Source organism: Bos grunniens, chromosome 6, assembly GCF_055505025.1.
Source record: "Bos grunniens cultivar Pamir isolate PY7600 chromosome 6, Bosgru_T2T1.0, whole genome shotgun sequence".
Classification (NCBI taxonomy): Eukaryota; Metazoa; Chordata; class Mammalia; order Artiodactyla; family Bovidae; genus Bos; species Bos grunniens.
The window spans coordinates 54,943,625-54,968,687 of NC_141170.1; the positions used below are offsets into that span (position 1 = coordinate 54,943,625).

A 25,063-nucleotide genomic window follows, 5' to 3' on the forward strand; every position below is an offset into this window, starting at 1 on the left:
CTTAAAGAAGACCCAGGTTCCAGAATATACTTCATCTCTCATACTCTAATCTTCATAAAACAATTAGGGTTACCACCATTACCATGAGTCAAAGTGAGCCTGCAATGGTTCCTAAGTATGCCTGTTATTCTGGACTGCAAATCAGTGGTGTCTCATACACTTTAAGAAATGCTCTATTTGGATTCTTTCAGTTCAGTTCAGTCGCTCAGTCGTATCCGACTCTTTGCAAGCCCATGAATCGCAGCATGCCAGGCCTCCCTGTCCATCACCATCTCCTGGAGTTCACTCAAACTCAGGTCCATCGAGCTGGTGATGCCATCCAGCCATCTCATCCTCTGTTGTCCCCTTCTCCTCCTGCCCCCAATCCCTCCCAGCATCAGAGTCTTTTCCAATGAGTCAACTCTTCACATGAGGTAGCCAAAGTATTGGAATTTCAGCTTTAGCATCAGTCCTTCCAATGAACACCCAGGACTGATCTCCTTTAGAATGGACTGGTTGGATCTTCTTGCAGTCCCAGGGACTCTCAAGAGTCTTCTCCAACACCACAGTTCAAAAGCACCAATTCTTCTGTGCTCAGCTTTCTTTAGGGAGATCAAAAAGATTGTGTATCTTTCTCCTATTCCTAGTCAATTTCTAAAACTTTCATTGTACCCTCTGAGATACATGGTTCACCATCAGCCATTGCTGTCATTTACCACCCAAGTAGTTTTGTCAAATTTCTCAGTAATTATTAATACAAACCGCAGCTGCAATTACCATTGGGCTTCTCTGGTGGCTCAGTGGTAAGAAGAATCCACCTGCAATGGAGACGTGGATTTGATCCCTGGGTTGGGAAGAACCTCTGGAGAAGGAAATGGCAACCCACTCTAGTGTTCTTGCCTGGGAAATCCCATGGACAAAGGAGCCTGGCAGGCTACAGTCCATAGGGTTGCAAAAGAGTTGGACATGACTTAGCGACTGAACAACCACCACCACCACCACCACATGAGTCATTTCTGTTCCTAGAAATATCTTACACAGTATCATCAAAGGAGGTCAGCGAAAATGTTATATGTTAGTGTGAATTCCCTGGCAGTCCAGGGGTTAGGATTTGGCATCTTCAATGCTGTATCTTGGTTAAATCACTGGCCAGGGAACTAAGAAACTGAAAGCTTAGTGGGCATGGCAGAGTTAAAAAAAAAAAAAAAAGACAGTTTTATTTTACTCCATTAACATGGTTTCATGTTACTAAGGAAGGAAGAATATTTTATAAACTATTATTTTTTGCTTGGGTTATTAAATAGCCTCTAAAGTTGTCTTCATGTTTCTACCTTTGTCTTCATAGAGTTTATCAACACTATAGCTGCAGTAATCCTTCAAACATAATTTACTAATTTCTTTTGGGGAAAAAAAAAAAAGACATGTAACAATTTCCATTTTTACTCAGAGAAAAGCAAGTCTTTAAAGTGGTTTATAAAGCCCTTAGCATTGTACTGTATCCCTCATTCTCTTCACCCCTACCACTGGCCCCCTTAGATGTCACTTGAAGGCCTCACAAAAATCACAAATTATCTTCCCAGGTGGCTCTTCCCTCAGCTTGAAATGTATTTATTGACCATTCACATGGCAACTCCATCATGACTTTGAAGAACTGGTTCACATCCCCCTTTTAAATATGTTCTCCTCAGTCTCCTATGAAAAACTGCAACCACAACAAGTATTTTATTTTCCATTAATGTGTCTCCATTTTCTCTTTTGCCAGAGCACATTTTTAAATCATTTGCTGTTTACTTCTATACCTTGCTAGAATGCAAACCCTGCAAATACAAGTATTTTCATCTAGCTTGCCACAAATGTATCCCAAGCTCGGAGAACAGAGTCCAAGACATTATGGGCATGAAATAACTATTTAAATGGAATAATGTAACATTTCTTAAGCTAATTTTAGTTAGCCCATGGAACCATAAATATAACCTTAACTCACTGATTTGTTCTTTCACCTTTGAGTATTATAGGCAATCCTACCAATCACAGATAAAAATGTAGTGACACAGAGATCTAATTCTGGGATCTTGGGCTGTGCTTTAGATGGCTGGCACTGTGTTTCTAAGCTTTGTTTTTGAACATCATTTCCCTGGTATCTCAGCTGGTAAAGAATCTGCCTGCAGTGCAGGAGACCCTGGTTCAATTCCTAGGTTGGGAAGATCCCCTGGAGAAGGGACAAGCTACCCAGTCCAGTATTCTTGGGCTTCCCTGGTAGCTCAGATGGTAAAGAATCCACCTGCAATGCAGGAGACCTGGATTTGATCTCTGGCTTGGGAAGATCCCCTGGAGGAGGGCATGGCAACCCACTCCAGTATTCTTGCCTAGAGAATCCCCATGGACAGATGAGCCTGGTGGGCTACAGTTCATGGGGCTGCAAAGAGTTGAACACAACTGAGTAAGCAAACAAGTAAACATACATATTTTTTCAAATGAACACAGTCCCCATCAACCCATCTGTCTTAATTTGACACTGATTTTCTGAAATCATTGACACTGACTTTTTTCTTTTTTGACTGTTGGGCCCATGTACATATTTGAGTTGGTAAACTGAGCTTTAGATTCATACTCCTAACAGGGTGATCAGAGAAGACAGTGTCCTAAAGCACATTCAGGTGATCTCATTCAAGCCTTTAGCATGCTTTCTTAAAGGGCAAGTAGAGTTCAGTGTTTATCCTATATAGGACCAATTCTATAAATAAAGCAAAAGCATTAGCAAACTATCGTAGCTATGGCTTCTAAGTCTGCAAACGTCTTAAACATTGAGTCTGTATCTTTTTACAGACCCTAGAAATATGTAACAGACCTATGCTGCCTCATTCACCACTGTACCCCCAGTGCCTAAAACTAGCCTTGCATATGAAAGATGCTACACTTGTTGAATTAAGGGGAAAATATATCAAATGAGCAACTTATGAATGAGTATCCTAAAGGAGATGAAATGTCTTTTTTACTCTGCCCCCAAATTGTTCTCCTATCATCCTTTCTCAATTCCTAGAAATACTTTGACGCTTTTTGCAAGGAGTTCAGTGAGAAAGTTACCTGTTACCTGGAGGAATATCTTATAAGCTTTTGTTTCTTATTCACACAAAAGTAAGGGTTAGTTTATCTGATTAATTCACTGTCACAGCAAATGGTAGATAACAGTGCTGTAATAGGATAGGACATGGATCAAACATGTTTGATGAAGATACTGTGAAGAGGGTAGGTGGAGGATGGAGTCACCCTAGAGGATTCTACTGGGACGAGAGAAGGGGTGAGTCAGATGTGGTACCCATTTCAGATTTTTCCAGATCTGCTTTGTTTTTTTTTTTAATATAAATTTATTTATTTTAATTGGAGGTTAATTACTTTACAGTACTGTATTGGTTTTGCCATACATCAACATGAAGATCTGCTTTGTTTCTTGCTTATGCTGAAACCTATTCACCTAAATTCTACTTACAACTTTGTTTTTCTTTGTGATAAATTATTCCTCAAGAACCAGAGAACCACAGCAGACTATTTTACCAGGCCTGGCACCCACATAGCCGTACTCAATAAGTGCCTTGAGTCTTGTTAAATAAGTCATTTGAATGTTTGGTTCATTTGTTTCAGTAGGTGCCAGATAAACACTTTTTTTTTGGTGAGGATTAATTGAGATGTTGTCTGTACAGTTAGCATGGTGCTGGTTCTCAATAAATAGTAGTTATTCTTAGTACTGTAATACTTTTTCTATTCAAATGCCTTCTTATATTGAATTTCCCATCAGGCTTCTAAATGAACCCCCATAATTCTGTATGTATTAAGAAGGACATGAAAGATTGCCCTTTTTCCTTCTGGTTTTTGGCTTCTCTTTGCTTTTTTGTTTTATTATAGACTTAGAGGAAATTAAACTCTGTCATGATCATGATAAGCACATGAGACTCAAAGAACAAAAGTAAAGGACAGTTCAGCCTTGTTCTTCTAAGACCACACCAAAGGTCAATTATTATAGACAGGGGGAACCTCCTTCCTTTAAATACTTTAGAGTTAGTGCCACAAGTTCTTCAGTGTTCACAGGGTAGCTGTCCAAAAAAAATATTTTAGAAACACACTAAGCAAAAATACTTCAATAAGATCAATCTCTATTATTTCTAAGTCTTATTCTAAAGGAAATTTTCACTTTTTTAAAATCAAATAGATATGTACTTATGAAAGTCTAGATTTTGGATCTCAAAAAATTCCATGTGAGATAGTTAAAAATTTCTTTGGTAATAAAATTATCAAGAAAAATGTCCAGTATAAAGATTATTGAAAATTTCATTTTAATTATACCTAGTATATGACAAATTGGTTGTTTAGTTTATGAAGAATTTTATTTGTAAATCAAAGACTTTATAATTAAGAAAATATATTATTTGATAGAATGATTATATTTAAATATATACTCCGTCTTTGTTCTCCTGATAACCTCACTCAGAATCACGATGGGTACACCGATGTCAAAGAGGAATTGCTAAACATTTTGTTCCCTTCAATGGATAAATAATTTCATTAGCTTTAATTAGGCATTTGTCCCAACATTTCACTACAATGATGAATCCATATTACTCAACAATCAACATCAAAAATCACTGTGATCTCAGTTTTATGAAAAATACAAAGGTTCCTTACTTTGGGGAGAGAAAGAAAATCTTATTTAAGGGAAGTTGTATCTGTGTAGTACTTGATTATGGCAAATCTAAAGATAAGACAATTTATAAGTAAAAGACTTACTTGGTTTTAGTGGTTCATTCTGATGCTTGATCCATATTTGGTTAAATTTCAGTGAGTTTATGTTTATATCCCTTGCCAGTGTACTGAGTAAAGTCAGTCATGTTCCTTGATCTAAAGAGTTAAGATCAAGAAAAAGAGAAAGGAGATGAGAGCAAGCTGAACAGGAGGTAGAAGAAAGGAGTGAAGAATATTAATTCTCCTTTCATGTTTCCTTCTTCTTGTCCTTCACCCACAATCACTGGCAAGCACCCAGTCATTCCTTTATTACATTTCTATATGTTACTTGGAAAAGCTACTTCCACTTAGGGAAACACTTGCAATTTCCAAGATTAAAAAAAAAAAAAATGTGTGTGATAGGATATGGAGGTTTGAATGAGATGCATAAAGAGTATATTTTCTTAAAACTGCCTTCATAGTTGTAAAATGTTCCAGAATATACATGGAGCGTTGCTTTACAGACAATTTTTTAGCATCTAACTAGATTTTAGAATGAGGGAAAGAGATAAAAAGACAAATTAGCAAGTTATTGGAAGAGTTAGGTGATCAATAAGAAGAACCTGAACTAAACAAATACTATTAAGAAATGAAGAAGAAAATTAGCAGTATTTCTAAAGTGAAATCACAAATGATTGAGAAATAATTAGATCTGCACAATGACAAACAAGAAGGAGTGCAGAATGACACAAGAACAGGTATCTAGGTGATCAATGATATCACTAACCGAGAGAGGGGATAACTAAGGAGGAGAGGGAGATTGATCACTCTGTTTGGCACATATTACTTTACAGTCTGACATCCAGATGTGGTGCTCTAATGTGCAGTTAGGACCAGCAGCCCTGAGCCTAAGAAAGAGACTGGTGCTCTGGTCACGAGTCATCAGACGACATGGACGACATTAGTGTGGACTCCATAGTAGGTACTGCTGCTTGGGCTTCAGCTCAAGAGAGGCTGAATAGAAGGACTCTCTGGAAGTAAACCCATGCCAATTAGGAAAGCAGCATCATTCTTTAATAAAATACCACCAAAATACAAACACATTTACTTGAAAAGGATTGCAGTAAGGATTTAAACTGATTCATATATATTCTTATATATGAAATTCCAATTTTATTTGCATTATATCTTACTACAAAAATGGTTCTGCAGTTTAAAACATAAGATTAAAGTGTGGACTCCATTAAAAAGTTAGTATTTTTATGTTGTTTAATTCCACCCACTATTAGCATGTATTTACATGTAAAGTCAGTCATTCCCTCTTGGTAATCTTTTTTAAGGATATTAAATCTATATTATAGGTTTTATTTATTGATATTTTTATGGCCAAATCTTAACTTTATTTACAAATTTCATTGTCTTTATGCTTAAAAGGGATTTCACAAGTTTGAAATCAGAGATATTACTCCATGATTTCTTTTAAATTTAATATATTGTTTACATTTGCCTCTTCAATCCACCTGAAGTGAACGTTTATGAATGTACAAGTAATGGTTTAACACTCGCTCCAAACCTCTTCTCCCTGAACTTTTTCCAAAATAATTTATCATCACCATTTATCAAATATCCCCTTCTTTCCCAATTTTTAATACCACAAATCAATAAATAATACTTTTTTCTGCCAATGCAGCACAAGAAAACATTAAAAACTTCCATCTGTATAGGACTCATAAATAGTAACATTATGAATAGCAGAAAGAAAAGTAGAAAAGTAACATCACAAAAGAACATATACAAGCACAATAAATATGGGGAAAATCAGCCTCTCTTCACAAATAAATGTTCATGGATTGGAAAAATTCAGTCAGTTCAGTTCAGTTCAGTCCAGTCACTCAGTCATGTCCGACTCTTTGCGACCCCATGAATCACAGCATGCCAGCCCTCCCTGTCCATCACCAACTCCCGGAGTTCACTCAGACTCAAGTCCATCGAGTCAGTGATGCCATCCAGCCATCTCATCCTCTGTCGTCCCTTCTCCTCCTGCCCCCAATCCCTCCCAGCATCAGAGTCTTTTCCAATGAGTCAACTCTTCGCATGAGGTGGCCAAACTACTGGAGTTTCAGCTTTAGCATCATTCCTTCCAAAGAAATCCCAGGGCTGATCTCCTTTAGAATGGACTGGTTGGATCTCCTCGCATCTTCTCCAACACCACAGTTAAAAAGCATCAATTCTTCAGCGCTCAGCCTTCTTCACAGTCCAACTCTCACATCCATACATGACCACAGGAAAAACCATAGCCTTGACTAGATGGACCTTTATTGGCAAAGTAATGTCTCTGGTTTTGAATATACTATCTAGGTTGGACATAACTTTCCTTCCAAGGAGTAAGCGTCTTTTAATTTCATGGCTGCAGTCACCATCTGCAGTGATTTTGGAGCCCAGAAGAATAAAGTCTGACACTGTTTCCACTGTTTCCCCATCTATTTCCCATGAAGTGATGGGACCAGATGCCATGATCTTCGTTTTCTGAATGTTGGGAAAATTAATATTTTTAAAATGTCCCTGTTTACCAAAATGATCAAAAGAGTCACTGTTATTCCCATTAAAATTGCAATGGTATTCTTAACAGAAAGAGAAATAAAAATCCTAAACTTCATATAGAATCACAAGAAACCCTGCATGGCCAAAGTACAATAAAAACCTTGAGATAGAAGAACAAAGCTAGAAGAATCACACTTCTTAATTTTATCATGTAGCATAAAGCTACAGTAATCAAAATCGTATAGTGCTAGAGTAAAAACAGACATATAGACCAAATGGAACTTAACAGAGAGCCCAGAAATAAACCTAGGCATATTCAGCAAACTCATTTTTCACAATGGTGCCAAGCATACACAATGGGGAAAGAGACTCTCTTAAATCAGTGATGATGGGAAAAGTGGATATCTCACATCATACTACTACTAATAATAATAAACTCGAATTAACGACTTAAATGTAAAACCAGAAATTGGGCTTTAAATTTAAGGCCTAAAATTCCTAGAAGAAAAAGCTGAACACTGGCATTGACAGTGATTTATAGAATATAACATCGAAACACAGATAACAAAAGCAAAAATACAAGTGTGATTGTGTCAGATTAAAAAGCTTCTGCACAGCAAACAAAACAATCAACAAAATGAAAAGATAACCTATAGAATGGGAGAAAATATTAATAAACTGTGTATCTGACAAAGGAATAACGCCCAAAATACATAAAGAACACCTACAATTCAATAGCAAACATTAATTCAAAAATGAGCAAAGGAACTGAATAGACATTTCTCCAAAGATGACAAATATCAAACATGTGAAAATGTGTTCAATGTCCAAAATCATTAGGCAATGCAAATCAAAGTCACAGTGAGCCATTTTATTATCTTGTACCTGTTCAGTTCAGTTCAGTTCAGTTCAGTCGCTCAGTCATGTCCGACTCTTTGCAACCCCATGAATGCAGCACGCCAGGCCTCCCTGTCCATCACCAACTCCTGGAGTGCCTGTTAGGATGGCTACTAAATTAACAACAAATTTTGGAAAGAATGGGTAGAAACTGTTGGTGGGACTGCAAACTGGAAGAGAGTACAGTGTGCACATGTTAAGTCACTTAAGTCATGTCTGACTCTGTCTGAGTCTATGGACTGTAGCCCACCAGGCTCCTCTGTCCATGGATTCTCCAGGCAAGAATACTGGACTGGGTTACTCTCCTCCAGGGAATCTTCTCCACCCAGGGATGGAATCTGAATCTCTTGCATCTCCTGAATTGGAGGCAAATTCTTTACTGCTGAGCCACTGAGGAAGCCTGCTGTCCTTAAAACAATAAAAATGTAACCATATCCCACAATCCCACTAAGTATTAATACTTACCCAAAATAACAGAAATCAGTTTCAAAAACATATTAAGACCTCCATGTTCATTACAGCACTATTCACAATGGCCAAGATGTTGAAATAATCTAAATGTCCATCAATGGGTAAATAAATTGGAATATTCTTGCATGAAAAACGAAATTCTGTCATTTGTTACAACGTGGATGACCCTGGAGGATATTATGCTAAATGGAATATGTCAGACACAAGAGGACAAATACCACTTTTACAAGGAATCTAAAATAATGAAATTCATCAAAGCAGAGAGTAGAATTGGGGTTTACAAGGGCTGGGAATTGGAGTAGATGGGGAGATACTAAACAAGGAGTATAAAGTTTTGTTTAGAGAAGATGAAATCCTAGAATTTATAGCATATTGCCTATAGTTAACAATATATTGCATACTTAACAATTTGCTAGGAATGTAAATCTGATGTTAACACTTCTTATTTTTAAAATTTATAAATTTAAAGTGGGAAGAAATTTTTACACATGTGTATATGTTCATGACATAGATTTGTGTGGTGCTTTCACTAGTGTAGAATTAGTTCCAAATTAAAAGTTTTCTACATTATGCACAGCTTTTGTAAGTCAAAAAGTTAATTAAAATTCAGTCATTTAATCCAATAAATTGCAATTCAAGGAGAGGATATATTTGGAAGACTATCATAATGGCAAAGAATTTTAAAATAGACAATTACCTCCTATTGTTAAATATGTGAAAACAAAAACATTACTGGTATACATATAAATTTGTACATTATTTCTGGAGGCAACTTGGTGATATTTATCAAGAATTCTTGTTATTTCTAATCTAGCAATTAAATTTCTTGGAATTGATTGTCAATGACAAATTGAATATAAACACAAACATAAATATACAGTAATGGCGATGTATGACAGCATGATTTACATTATTAATAACTTCAGTCAGTTCAGTTCAGTCAGTCATGTCCAACTCTTTGTGACCCCATGGACTACAGTGCACCAGGCTTCCCTGTCCATCACCAACTCCCACAGCTTGCTCAGACTCATGTCCATCTAGTTGGCGATGCCATCCAACCATCTTATCCTCTGTCATACCCTTCTCCTCCTGCCTTCAATCTTTCCCAGCATCAGGGTCTTTTCCAATAAGAACTTGAAACTACTTAAATATTCAGGACTAGATAAATGTTTAAGTGAGCTTTGGATTTAGATAAACTCTATTGAACATTTTGCAGATATTAAAATAACTTTAATACTTGTTAACAGGAGAAATATAGCAGATGTTGTTCAGTCGCTAAGTCATCTCCAACTCTTTGTGACCCCACGTACTGAATCACGCCAGGCTTCTCTGTCCTTCCCTATCTCCTAGAGTTTGCTCAAATTCATGTCCACTGAGTCAGTGATGCTATCTGACCATCCTCTGCCACTCTCTTCTTTTGCCTTCAATCTTTCCAACATCAGGGTCTTTTCCAATGAGTCAGCTCTTTGCATCATGTGGCCAAGGCATTCAGGCTTCAACATCGGCCCTTCCAATGAATACTCAGAGTGGATTTGCTATAGGATTGACCACTGTGATCTCCTTGTTGTCGAAGGGACTCACAGAATTCTCCAGCACTACAATTTGAAAGCATCAATACTTCGGTACTCAGCCTTCTTTATGGTCCAAATTTTCACATCTCTACTTGACTACTGGAAAAAAACATACCTTTGACTAGATGGACTTTGTCAGCAAAGTGACATCTCTGCTTTTTTAATATGCTGTCTCAGTTCGGTTCATCATAGCTTTTCTTCCAAGGAACATCTTAATTTCATGGCTGCAGTCACTGTCCACAGTGATTTTGAAGCTCAAGAAAATAAATTTGTCACTGTGACTTTTTCCCTTTCTATCTGCCATAAAGTGATGGGACTGGATGCCATGATCTTAGCTTTTTGAATGTTGAGTTTTAAGCCAGCTTTTCTACTTGTAGATATTGTAGATATTTATGTTGGTTGTGTGTGCTCAGTCGTGTCCAACTCTTTGCAACCCCATGGACTGTAACTCACCAGGCTCCTCTATCCATGGAATTCTCCAGAAAGAATACTGGAGTGGGTTGCCATTTCCTCCTCCAGGGAATTTTCCCAACTTAAGGATTGAACCCACATCTTTGACATCTCCTGCCTTGGTAGGTAGATTCTTTATCAGTGTGCCACCTGGCTATTTTTTTCTAAAATGAAAACTTTTAGAACAGATATGCTAAATTTTACTATAAACATGTCTTATTTTACATGAGTTGGAATTTACCACAAAAATAAATAAGAAAAGCTCAAGGAGTTTCCCAGTTAATAATTATTTGCCTAAGGTATTTTACATGCTCTTTTTGCCACAGAATTGCTGCTCTGCCTCTGTCCCCTTAAACTCTCAGGCCCAGTAGCTCAAATAACTTAAATTCGTCTGTCTGCACTTGTTTTAAATATTCTCTTCCATTAGCCTGAGTTTATCCTTTAGAATAAGGATCCTTGCCACAGGCCAACATAATAGTGAAGGGCCCACATTCCTTTCCACCATTTATCCAAATTGATCATCTATATTAAAATATATGTGTGTGTGCATTCCTGGAACATACTATATACTTAATGACTATTTGCTGAATAGATTAATAAATGAAAGAATCCATAACTATAGAGGTTTCCCAACATGACATTTACATGTCATCACTCTCTGACTCTCATAGCCCTATGAGGTTGTCAGTGACATATTAGTAACTCCATTTACACATGAATAAATCAAAACATTAAAGAGACTAATTCTTATGCAAAACCATATGGATAGGATACATGACATATATATGCTTATATACTATTTTGGAGTCAATTTCTGGATGGTTCCCAGAAAGAATTCACCTGCAATAGAAGAGATCCAGGTTTGATCCCTGAGTCAGGAAGATTCCCTGGCGAAGGGAATGGCTATCCATTCCAGTATTCTTGCCTAGAGAAATTTATGGACAGAAGAGCCTTTTGAGCTACAGTCCATGGAGTTGCAGAGAATCTGAATGACTGAGCAACTAACACTTTTACAATTTTAATCATGAAACCATGCTGCCACATCATTCATTCATTAAATGAAAAGCACCTTCCTTTATAAAATGCGTCTTTCTTTTATCTGGGATACATACAACACACAATGAGAATTTCTGTCCATTGAACACACTTCAGAGTCCACTACTTCTCTGCACTGGCTGCTGTGGATAATGAAGAGTTCAGGACATTTTTACCTGACACTCTTTATTGAGATGGGTTTTCTCTTTTTATTCCTGCTCAAAAGCCTGACTCTCTGGGCTACTGAGTCTCCTTATCATTATCACAGCACTGTGCTTGTATCCCTGGTGCTAAAAATAACTTGATTTGATTGTTCAAGCCTAGGCATTGACAGGCCCTAAAGCTCACCTCTAGCTTTTATCCAGAGTAAAAGCAGATAGCTCTGTATTATACAACACAAGGGGCAGTGAGAGGCTGAATCTGCTCAGACTCTGCCCATCATCCCAAACCTGACTCTAAGGAATGGCTTCTTTAACAAGGTGTCAAATATGTCTGCTTAGGTATTTCTCTTTTTTGGCTTGCTTTTTAGTAGCTTGGACAATCTTTTAGTTTCATGGGAACTTATCAGCTGTTTTTCTTGGCAGTGGACTGTGAAAATGAAATAAATTGCTCAGTGCTTTTACTGTTGATCGATTTGTATCAGTAATCAGATTCAAAAACCAATTAACAGTCCTACTGCAGGGAGGGGAGAGAGTAGTGCCCTAAAGAGAATGTCTTAAAACAGTCCCTGAATAAGGCCATCTGACTGTGTGATACAGTTAAAATGGAAATTAAAAAAAAAAATACTTTATATCAGTTTGAAATTTACTTAATGCATCACATAAAATTATTTTAAAGAGGATTTTTATTATGACTACCTCACTCTGGGAAAAGTAGTAAGAGTTAACCTGAAATCATTTTTCACTTTTAAAACTTACAAAAATTTAAATTTTATACCATATGTTACAAAGACTGTGGAAAATGAGCATTGCTAATTGAATATTATCTGTGATAGTAACTTCATGGGGAAATTTAGCAATATCTGTTATAAGTGAGACTATGTGTACCCTATAATCTTCCATTTTTAATTTTCCATATACATTCTGGGAAAACACTGGCATTTCAATTTCAGAAGGCATAGTCAAGGATGTTTAGTGTGGTTTTATTTGTAACAGTAAAAATTAGGAATAACCTGAATGTCAATTAGTAGAGAAGAGGATACTCTATTTAGAATACAGTATAATAGATAAGAATGAGGTTATTCTTTATGTTATAGCATAAAGAGACCTTTAAGCTATATTATTAAGTATATGAAAGGCAAGGAATTTTAAAAAGTGTTAAAAAAACATTTAAAGAAGATGTGGTACATATATACAATGGAATATTTCTCAGACGTTAAAAAGGATGAAATAATGCCATTTGCAGCAACACGGATGGACCTAGAGATTGTCATGCTGAGTGAAGTCAGTCGGAAAGACAAGAAATATCATATGACATCCCTTATATGGGGAATATAAAAAGAAATAACACAAACAAGCTTATTTACAAAACAGGAACAGACTCACAGACCTAGAGAATGAACTATGACTGTCAGGGGCGAAGGGGAAGGATGAGAAGAAGGGATAGTAAGAGAGTTTGGGATGGACATGTAAACACCATTATATTTAAAATGGATAACCAACAAGTACCTACTATACAGCACAGGGAACTCTGTTCAATGTTACGTGGCAGCCCGGATGAAAGGGGAGTTTAGTGGAGAACAGATCCATGTGTACATATGGCTGAGTCCCTTTGCTGTCCACAGGAAACTAATTCACAACATTGTTAATTGGCTATACTCCAACATAAAATAAAAGGTTAAAAAACAAGAAAAACAATCCTTTGCATTTCCTACAGTTATGTATAATTATGCAGAGGCTTCCCATGTTGCGCAGTGGTAAAGAATCTGCCTGCCAATACAGGAGATGCAAGAGACATAGGTTTGATCCCTAGGCTGGGAAGATAACCCTGGTGTAGGAAATGGCAGTGCACTCCAGTTTTCTTGTCTGGAAAGTTCCATGGACAGAGGAGCCTGGCAGGCTACAGTCCATGGGGCTGCAGAGTTGGACATGAACGAGCGACTGAGTGCACACACATACACATGTGTATATTTAAATGCAATTCAAATATGAGGAAAAGACACTAGGGGAGACACATGAGAAGTAATTTCTTAGTTCTCTAGTTAGTTCTGAAGGATGCAGAGGGCCAATATTGCAGCCATGTTGAGGGAGACTTAGATTTATCTGAAAAATTTTAATTATTAACAAAGGCAATGCAATTAATGTGTTGTTTATATATTTAAAACTAACACAACACAATTTATCCTAAAAATACTTTGACTTTGAATATATCACTTTGAATAAATGTCTCAAAGAAAATTTTGTGCTGCTCATCAGTAGCTGATCTCAAAAATGACACAGTTCTTTTCCTAAAATTTGTTTTCTGAAGAAATCTAAAACAACCAATTTTATAATAGAATTCTGTTTCTCTGAGTAGATTCTGGAAGAAAATAAGAAAAATCATCATCTAGAATGTTAATCCTGGGGGACCAGCGAGGATAAACTGATTCTTCTGCACAGGAGAAGATGGTGTGGGTGGGGACAGAGCAACCAAACAAGTCAGTGGACAAAAGGACCATGGTCACCTCCAACCATACACATCCTGAAGGAATATCTTTTCTGCACAGTTTCCTGGCTGGATTCCAGAATGAAAAAATTGGATGAATCAGTCCAGTTCAGTCCAGTCACTCAGTCATGTCCGACTCTTTGCGACCCCATGAATCACAGCACGCCAGGCCTCTCTGTCCATCACCAACTCCCGGAGTTCACTCAGACTCACATCCATCGAGTCAGTGATGCCATCCAGCCATCTCATCATCTGTTGTCCCCTTCTCCTCCTGCCCCCAATCCCTCCCAGCATCAGAGTCTTTTCCAATGAGTCAACTCTTCGCATGAGGTGGCCAAAGTACTGGAGTTTCAACTTTAGCATCATTCCTTCCAAAGAAATCCCAGGGCTGATCTCCTTCAGAATGGACAGGAATCAAGGCAAATTGGAAGTGGTCAAACAAGAGATGGCAAGAGTGAATGTTGACATTCTAGGAATCAGTGAACTAAAATGGACTGGAATGGGTGAATTTAACTCAGATGACCATTATATCTACTACTGCTGGCAGGAATCCTTCAGAAGAAATGGAGTAGCCATCATGGTCAACAAAAGAATCTGAAATGCAGTACTTGGATGCAATCTCAAAAATGACAGAATGATCTCTGTTTGTTTCCAAAGCAAACCATTCAGTATCACAGTAATCCAAGTCTATGCCCCAACCAGTAATGCTGAAGAAGCTGAAATTGAACGGTTCTATGAAGACCTACAAGACCTTTTAGAACTAACACCCAAAAAAGATGTCCTTCTCATTATAGAGGACTGGAATGCAAAAGTAGGAAGTCAAGAAACACCTGGAGTAACAGGCAAATTTGGCCTTGGAGTACCAACTGAGCAGGGCAAAGGCTAATAGAGTTTTGCCAAGAGAACACACTGGTCATAGCAAACACCCTCTTCCAACAACACAAGAGAAGACTCTATACATGAACATCACCAGATGATAAATACCGAAATCAGATTGATTATATTCTTTGCAGCCAAAGATGGAGAAGTTCTATACAGTCAGCAAAAACAAGTCTGGGAGCTGACTGTGGCTCAGATCATGAACTCCTTATTGCCAAATTCAGATGTAAATTGAAGAAAGTAGGGAAAAGCACTAGACCATTCAGGTATGACCTAAATCAAATCCCTTATGATTATACACTGGAAGTGAGAAATAGATTTAAGGGATGAGATCTGATAGACAGAAAGCCTGATGAACTAGGAATGGAGGTTCGTGACACTGTACAGGAGACAGGGATCAAGACCAACCCCAAGAAAAAAATTGCAAAAAAGCAAAATGGCTGTCTGAGGAGGCCTTACAAATAGCTGTTTAAAGAAGAGAAGCCAAAAGCAAAGGAGAAAAGGAAAGATATACCCATTTGAATATTCCAAAGAATAGCCTTCCTCAGTGATCAGTGCAAAGAAATAGAGGAAAACAAGAGAATGGGAAAGACTGGAGATCTCTACAAGAAAATTAGAGATACCAAGGGAATATTTTCATGCAAAGATGGGCTTAATAAAAGACAGAAATGGTATGGACCTAACAGAAGCAAAAGATATTAAGAAGAGGTGGCAAGAATACATAGAAGAACTATACAAAAAAGATCTTCATGATGCAGATAACCACGATGGTGTGATCACTCACCTAGAGCCACACATCCTGGAATGTGAAGTCAAGTGGGCCTTAGGAAGCATCACCACGAACAAAGCTAGTGGAGGTGATGGAATGCCAGTTGAGCTATTTCAAATCCTGAAAGATGATGCTGTGAAAGTGCTGCATTCAATAGGCCGGCAAATTTGGAAACCTCAGCAGTGGCCACAGGACTGGAAAAGGTCAGTTTTCCTTCCAATCCCAAAGAAAGGCAATGCCAAAGAATGCTCAAACTAGCACACAATTGTACTCATCTCACATGCTAGTAAAGTAATGCTCAAAATTCTCCAAGCTAGACTTCACCAACACATGAACCCTGAACTTCCAGATGTTCAAGCTGGATTTAGAAAAGGCAAGGGAACCAGAGATAAAATTGCCAACATCCACTGGATCATTGAAAAAGCAAGAGGGTTCCAGAACAACATCTATTTCTGCTTTATTGACTATGACAAAGCCTTTGATTGTGTGCATCATAATAAACTGGAAAATTCTTAAAGAGATGGGAATACCAGACCACATGACCCGCCTCCTGAAAACTAGTATGCAGGTCAGGAAGTAACAGTTAGAACTAGAAATGGAACAACAGACTGGTTCCCAATAGGAAAAGGAGTACATCAAGGCTGTATATTGTCACCCTGCTTATTTAACTTCTATGCAGAGTATATCATGAGAAATGCTGGGCTGGATGAAGCATAAGCTGGAATCAAGATTGCCAGGAGAAATATCAATAACCTCAGATATACTGATGACACCACCCATATGGCAGAAAGTGAAGAGGAACTAAAAAGCCTCTTGATGAAAGTGAAAGAGGAGAGTGAAAAAGTTGGCTTAAAGCTCAACATTCAGAAAACTAAGATCATGGCATCTGGTCCCATCACTTCATGGCAAATAGGTGGGGAAACAGTGGAAAATCGACAGATTTTATTCTTTTTTGGCTCCAAAATCACTGCAGATGGTGATTGCTGCCATGAAATTAAAAGACTCTTAACTGCTTGGAAGGAAAGTTTTGACCAACCTAGACAGCATACTAAAAAGCAGACATTACTTTCTCAACAAAGGTCCATCCAGTCAAGGCTATGGTTTTTCCAGTGGTCATGTATGGATGTGAGAGTTGGACTATAAAGAAAGCTGAGTGCAAAGAATTGATGCTTTTGAACTATGGTGTTGGAGAAGACTCTTGAGAGTCCCTTGGACTGCAAGGAGATCCAACCAGTCCATCCTAAAGGAGATTAGTCCTGAATGTTCATTGGAAGGACTGATGTTGAAGCTGAAACTCCAATACTTTGGCCACTTGATACAAAGAGCTGACTCACTGGAAAAGACCCTGATGCCGGGAAAGATTAAAGGCATGAGGAGAAGTCAAGACCGAGGATGAGATGGTTGGATGGCATCACTGACTCAATGGACACGAGTTTGGGTAAACTCAGGGAGTTGGTGGTGAACAGGGAGGCCTGCCGTGCTGCGGTCTATGGAGTCACAAAGACTCGGACACGACTGAGCAACTGATCTAAACTGATGATCTCTTATGGTCTATGTAAGGATGAATGTACAAAAGTGTTTTAAAAAATGCAAATCAATGTACAATTTTATAATTAACAGTAGGTTAAGTCCAACTGTGTTTTACAAGTGTAAAAACTAGAAATAGAAAGAGTAATAAAATATAGAAAGGAGAGACCCTGAATAAAAATTTTTTCCCATGAAGAGTAAGAGGAAGGAAGATCAAATCTTGCAAAATACACTTTTAAGTTTATAAAATAAAAATATCAAGAATTCAAACACATTTCCCTTGAACTAAGAGGAATCTTCCCCGGTGGCTCAGAGTGTAAAGCATCTGCCCACAATGTGGGAGACCCAGGTTCGATCCCTGGTTGCAAAGATCCCCTGGAGAAGGATACGGCAACCCACTCCAGTACTCTTGCCTGGAAAATCCCATGGACGGAGAAGCCTGGTAGGCTACAGTCCATGCGGTCGCAAAAATTCGGATATGACTAGTGACTTCACTTTCACTCATTCTCTTTAGTCTTTTGAGCAAACACCCTACTAAATTAACGATAGTATAAAAAGCATGCTGATTTTTTTATATAGAAATGAGGTGTAGAATGTGGATAGAGACACCTGTGGAAGCAATTTTTGCAATTCCAAAAGTTTGAGAGGGAAAGCAAGAGAAATGAAACTGGAGTGAGTTTTCTAGAAAACTAATTTTAGATGAAAATCTCAAAAAGCTTTCAAATTCCAGGAGATGAAGGGCAGTGATTCTGAAACTTAAAAGGAATGAGAAAAGATTGGCACTGGAGGTAAGACGCCTGTTTGAGTGTGACCCCAGAGAGCGCTTTTCTCTGTCTGGACAAAGAAAGGATGGAAGGGTAATGACTGAAGCACTGATACATGATCTTTTCAGCTTGACTTGACACAGATGCCACTTGCAGTCTACTGACTCAGAAAACACAGATTGTTACGACATTCTAGGTTTCCCTGAGAGCTCAGTTGGTAAAGAATCCGCTCACAATGCAGGAGACCTGGGTTTGATTCCTGGGTTGGGAAGAGCCCCTGGAGAAGGGAAAGGCTACTCACTCCAGTATTCTGGCCTGGAGAATTCCATGGACTATATAGTCTATGGAGTCCCAAAGAGATGGACACTGACCAAATGACTTTTACAACACCCTAATAGCTTTGAGCAAAGAATATTTTATCTCTTATTTTCTCTAGCAATGAAAAGAAAAAAATATTTCTCTATCCAAAAATATTTATAAATCATTCATAATCACAATATTAACAAAATTTATATGTAGTGTTTTTATGTTCCAGGCACTACTCAATTTATGTTCCAGGCACTACTCAATACTTTATATTCAATTCCCTAATGTCCCTGTGAAAGATGTACCATTTTGTATATACCTATAAATACCTAATACACAAACATACATATATAATTACAAAATATACATATATGTATACAATTTTATATTTGGTTTATACCTTTAAATATTTTATTTTCACTCGAACACCAGAGCAGATATTTTGCAATGAAAGCAAACACATGAACTTCAGTGCCACATTTCATAGTATAAAAATGACATAGACTCTTCATTTTTACAGTTTTCTTAATAAAATGTACCGTATAGAGTGTTAAAATTCTATTTTTGTCAAAATAGGAAATCCATTGAGGTTATAACCAGAAGTGAGGCTTGACAAAGCATAGGAAGAATCAGAATTGGTCAAATATCTCATTAAGCTTTGCAGAACCGCAACTATAATTTCACTACCTTTTGGTCATTAAACATTCTTGTCTTCTTTTTCTTCACCCTGAATGAAAAATGTTTGTCAAATCTCTACTTCAGTTTAGTTCAGTTCAGCCACTCATCCGTGTCCGACTCTTTTCGACCCCATGAATCACAGCACGCCAGGCCTCCCTGTCCATCACCAACTCCTGGAGTTCACTCAGACTCACGTCCATCGAGTCAGTGATGCCATCCAGCCATCTCATCCTCTGTCGTCCCCTTCTCCTCCTGCCCCCAATCCCTCCCAGCAGCAGAGTCTTTTCCAATGAGTCAACTCTTCGCATGAGGTGGCCAAAGTACTGGAGTTTCAGCTTTAGCATCATTCCTTCCAAAGAAATCCCAAGACTGATCTCCTTCAGAATGGACTGGTTGGATCTCCTTGCAGTCCAAGGGACTGTCAAGAGTCTTCTCCAACACCACAGTTCAAAAGCATCAATTCTTCGGCGCTCAGCCTTACTGTCTACAATGTCTTAAGCTCTTTCCTAGCCAGTGGTGACTTGCTGAATACTGGGACTTGGAGCTTGCAGAATGGGGAGGAGATAGGTGTGCACTGCAGCTGTGCAGTGTACTGACAGCTAAGACAATGGAAGGACCAAACGCCATAGAACCACAGAGTGAGGACACTGAACCCAGCCTAGGGATGTGTATGTACGTAAAACCAGTGTCGTTTTATGAAGTGATTAGGTGAGATAACAGAAGCCAGACAAAAGGTGGCTTAGGCAGAGAGCGCAGATCAGGCACAATGCTGTCTGGTCATAGGGAGAGAATCCATTTTGACCATGGAGAGGTGCAACTTTTACCTTGTTAAAATTTAAGGAGTAGATACAGGAAGTAAAGTGGATGTGGTTCAGAAATGATAGAATCTGGAAAATCCAGGAGTCATTATAATAGAAAATATAAGAATTCCATTTATCCTTAAAGACCAGAATCCTAAAAACTCAGCTTTCAATTTACTTTTGTTTTAAAATTCTGAAGAAAATAGTTGTTATGACATAAGGAAATTTTACTAAGACAGTAAGATATATGGGCAAAAGATACAGTGAATGCTCTACCATAGATGTTGAGAGTTTTTTTAAAAAAAAGGTATAAGGGAAGTGTATATCATGATTTGTCTACATATGCCACATATTAATACATATTGCCACATAGCAATTACATATGCCAATATTAATAAAATTAAACACAATCAAACTACATTTCTGCCATCTCATATTCTGAACTTAAAATTTTAGATTACTTGCCCTCAAACAACTATCACTTTTAAATTAAGATTGAATGCATGAAATAGTCAAAAAGATTGAACTTGGGAAGATGAAAATAAATAAATAAGAATCTAGTCAATATAGTGATAACTAGAACCCATTTTAAGGCAGTGGCCAGTTCAAAATATCTACTGTGCAACATCTAAATACCACTCTAAGTTTCTGGTCCTGGCCAGAATATAAATTAGAAGTAGTCTCCTCCATAGCCTGTGTTAATAAATAGGGCAGATTAGGGCATACAATAAGAAGCCTGCCTGCATTTTCAAATATTTCAATTTCAGTTTTCGGAGCAAACTCAGTCATTTTTAACCTAGCTCCAATATCATCTTACTCAAAATACAGATAAAGTTTGAATTTTAAATTAACATATAAATGACTTTGGGTTGATTTAGAAAAACTAAGCTGACCCTCAGGTCCTTTAACCATCAGTGAAGACTAAGGAAATAAATAGCATTGTAAGTTATGGGGACAGTATCACCAAATTTTCATTGATTCATTCAATAAGTATTCATAGGGCATGAAGAATATAAAACTCCCTGCACTCAATATTCCTATTATGTATGTAACTATATAAAAACTATAATTACAAAATGATAAATAGCAGTTGTATTAGCCAGGGTTCTCCAGAGAAATAGAACCAATAGGATATGTGTAAACATATATTAAAAAGATTTATTTTAACTGTAGGAATCCTGCAAGTCTGCAATCTTTAGGGGAGGCCAGCAGTTTAGAAGAGTTCAGGCAGGGGTTTTATTTTACAGTCTATTCATTTATTTTTTGGGAAAACTATCTTTGCTCTTAGGACCTTCAAGTGATTGGATGAGGCCCACTCAGATTATCAAGGGTATTCTCCTTAAAGTTTACTAATTATATACTGTACCAAATAACCTGACAGCAACATCTGGACTAGTGTCTAGTTTGACCAAACAACTGAGTACCATAGCCTAGCTAAGTTGACCGTAACTTACCCATAACCATCATGGCAATTCAAGGTAATGCACACTCCAAGTAACTATTTCAGAGATATAGTATTTGATATTGCATCTCTTCATTGAATTTTAATCATATACAAATCCTCTCATCCTGCAGGATGACAAAAGAAGGCCTGAAAAGTGATGAACCTTGTATCACGATGAGAAAGAATTAGTACCAACAAAGAGTCGGACATGACTGAGCGACTGATCTCTGATCTGATCAGAGAACCATTGGAGAAGGCAATGGCACCCCACTCCAGTACTCTTGCCTGGAAAATCCCATGGACGGAGGGGCCTGGTAGGCTGCAGTCCATGAGGTCGCTAAGAGTCGGACACGACTGAGCGACTTCACTTTCACTTTTCACTTTCATGCATTGGAGAAGGAAATGGCAACCCACTCCAATGTTCTTGCCTGGAGAATCCCAGGGACAGAGGAGCCTGGTGGGCTGCCATCTATGGGGTCACACAGAGTCGGACGCTACTGAAGCGACTTAGCAGCAGTAACAGTAGCAGCAGCAGAGAACCACTGAGCAGAGGACTCTGCCATTTAAGCAGCAAGTGCAAAATAGCTTCATTATTTCTTTTGACGTCCTCCTCATGGCATGGCAAAAACAATAACTAAGCAAATGACAACAATATTGTCTTAAAAGTAGGCATCCTATCTTTTAGAAATGGAAGAGAGATACAGGAAATAGATTCAAGAAAAAGAAAAGCTGCCTTAAACACTAGATGCTGGCCTAATATCAATACTATTAGCTGGACCTTGATGTTGCTAGAAAGTTACCTGGTACAGCTAGGTCTTGGTGTTCTTTTATGAACATAAATAATTTTACAGATCAACAGACAAGGCCCCCTGTGGTTGTGATGGACCAAGATAAAAAGATCAACCTCTAAACATGTCTAAATGTGAACATTGTCTAAACCACAAAAATAACCCAATACCCCCCTACCCTGGCTCATGAGCAACTGCTGCTTCTTTATGAATTGTAGCTTTAATCTTGCTCTTTTATTCCCTCCTTCTAGATAGGATCTCTTAAAATATTGAATCATGGAACTACCCATACTTCATGATAGCATCTAATACAAAGCAAAGTCTAGCTTCTTTAAACTCTTCCCTAAACTATGGACCATGAGCCCAAATTCTACAATAAATTCTAACAACCTGTTACTGAGATGATACTCAGTACCCCATGGCATAGTATCTCTCCTTACAAGAGCAATAACCTCTAATTATTCAACTACACATGCATGATCATGGACAAACGCATGCAAGCAAAAAAGAGACCAAGAAATACATGGATAAAAAATATGGCCTCTGGTAATGAAGAAGAATAACCATGATATTCATTCTACTAAATCAGATGTCAACTTAATGGACGAGTATAGTAACTCACAATATATAGAACCTTTACAAAAATATTTAAAGTTTACTTAAGTATAAAACTAACTACTTCTTCACCTGCAAAATGTCAATGAAATCATTTTGGGATTAACTTCATGAGAAAGTTTATACTATACAGGGGAACAAACCAAGTCACTTTGGCATAAAAGTTCATAGACAGAATATCTGTTTGTTATGAAATTACCAGAGTATAAATTCTCTCAATATACTCATTTGGAAATCATTTTTCCTAAATGAAGCTACCCAATTTGAGAATTTTGATACTATAAACATCCATCTAAATATTTATTCCTGGCTATCCATCATCATTGATAATGCATCTATTTTGAGTGTAAAAGTTACTTCTAAAACATCTACTGTATTCTAAATGCATATTTGTACTAAATTCATGACACTATACCAAGAGAAAAACTGAGCTCTGTTAATTTTGATAATACTTGAACTACTAATATTTCCATGCAAAATGTAAGCTGTTATGCATGAATGGAGGCTGGACACAAACTAGTGTGTATGTGTCTGTATCTGCCATCACAAGACTGACTTCTCTGCAGCATTTTCTGGTTTGAGATCCCCCAGCTGCCTTGAGTCCTCAGGCTCTACTCTGGGAAGAATAAAGGCATTGGATGAGGAACTCTAGCCTGATAGGCGGTGTAGAGATTTTGTAAATGTACTCAGAAGAATCAACCTCAAATAGTTCAATTTTAATGATGACTCATCATATCATTTGAAAAGATGAAGGAAACAAGGGAAGAGTCCTGGTCATGATACTGTGAATTGGTTCAGAGTTATAAGTTTCAGATGAAAAAACACCGGGAAACCAAGAGCAACCTTCAGTGGCAGTGGCATTGGCATTCACCCGCAGGGAAAGTTCTTCCTCATGAGAGAGTCTGGGTGAAGAATGAGTTTGTGGAAAGCAGTGCTGAATATTTCAGTCAGCTTTCTTCATAAGCATGCCTGGTGTATTAAAATTGTACATAATAATTTAGGTTCAAACAACATTTGAAAAGCAGTAATGTTGAGAAATGATGTAAAAATAATGAATGCGCAAAACTTCCCAGCACATTATCCTTATTCAAAAAGACTTGAGCAAAAGATAAATCCTACATATTTATGAACACAGTTTCATCTTTTAGCTAGAGTTCAATCCTAAATAGACTATGGAAATTTGCAAGGGAAGAAAACATTTGAGTATAAAGAATATAGGAAACTTTAAAATCATGGAATAACTCTTAATGAATATCAGAAAGTTCCTGTTAAGAGAATCAATAAACATGCAATACAACATTCCAGAGCACAAGTCAGTCTGAAAACAGGAGAACTCCTTCTACAGAGAAACTCTGTGCATGTGATCAATGGTGCATATTGATTTTCTTCTGGTGTTATTTTCACTTGCTTTTCCTATCCTCTTTTTTTGTGGGGGAGAGTCTTCATACCCATTCAGTGGCTTTTTTTCTTTGTATTTATCAACCTTTTATTTTGTCAATGAAAGATATTACAAAAAGATACTATAACATATTTTGTACAAGAAAGAAAATTATGATATCAAAAAAAGAAGGATATAATCTCAGAATGAAGAACAGTTTCAAGACAAGACAGTTTCAAAAACTTTTGTTCACCATTGTCCTTATATTTCTTCTTTCGTCTCTCCTAAGTAACAAAACCTTTACCCTGGACTGGTTACTAGATGAGATGATCTCTCAGGTGTTTTTTGGATTATACAATCTTATTCAAATTCTATTATACATACACACACACACACACACACTTCTAAATGTAAATATATTTTATATAATAGTATGCTTTAAATTTAAAATTTTCTATCTCCTACACATGGATTATTGATATTTTCAAACATCAAACAGGCTCCCTACTATTTTACTAATTGAAATTCTTATGGATAGTCAAATGCAGTTGTAATACAGTTCACATTTAGTTATAAAAATATACAAATCCTATGTTTACTTTCCCCATGTATTTCCCTGAACTATAACAACATTTTTCAAAATATAAAAATATTGAATGGATACAATCCACACAATTTATTCTGATTTCCCTAGTTTTACCTGCACTCACTTGTACATGTTAATATGTATGTGCATTGGGTAGGGGGCAGTGTGTAGTTCTATACAATACTATCACAATTGTATGTTCCTGTATCTCCCACCCATAGTCAAGAAC

The 25,063-nt window shown here is 37.4% G+C and overlaps 1 long non-coding RNA gene across 8 annotated transcripts in view; it reads right to left on the bottom strand.

The window, feature by feature from the left end:
* The window catches only part of LOC147370739 (uncharacterized), a 353,056-nt gene that overhangs the window by 320,581 nt on the left and 7,412 nt on the right, over nucleotides 1-25,063 (bottom strand). Inside the window, exons 2-3 of one of the 8 annotated variants that reach the window (XR_015166169.1) lie at nucleotides 8,119-8,243; nucleotides 4,948-7,254 (exon numbers count right to left, since the gene is read on the bottom strand). The exons of the other annotated variants lie outside the window; for them this stretch is intronic. This is a non-coding gene — a long non-coding RNA (uncharacterized LOC147370739). Of the gene's footprint in view, nucleotides 1-4,947; nucleotides 7,255-8,118; nucleotides 8,244-25,063 lie in introns of those variants that run through there. 8 annotated transcript variants of the gene reach the window in all.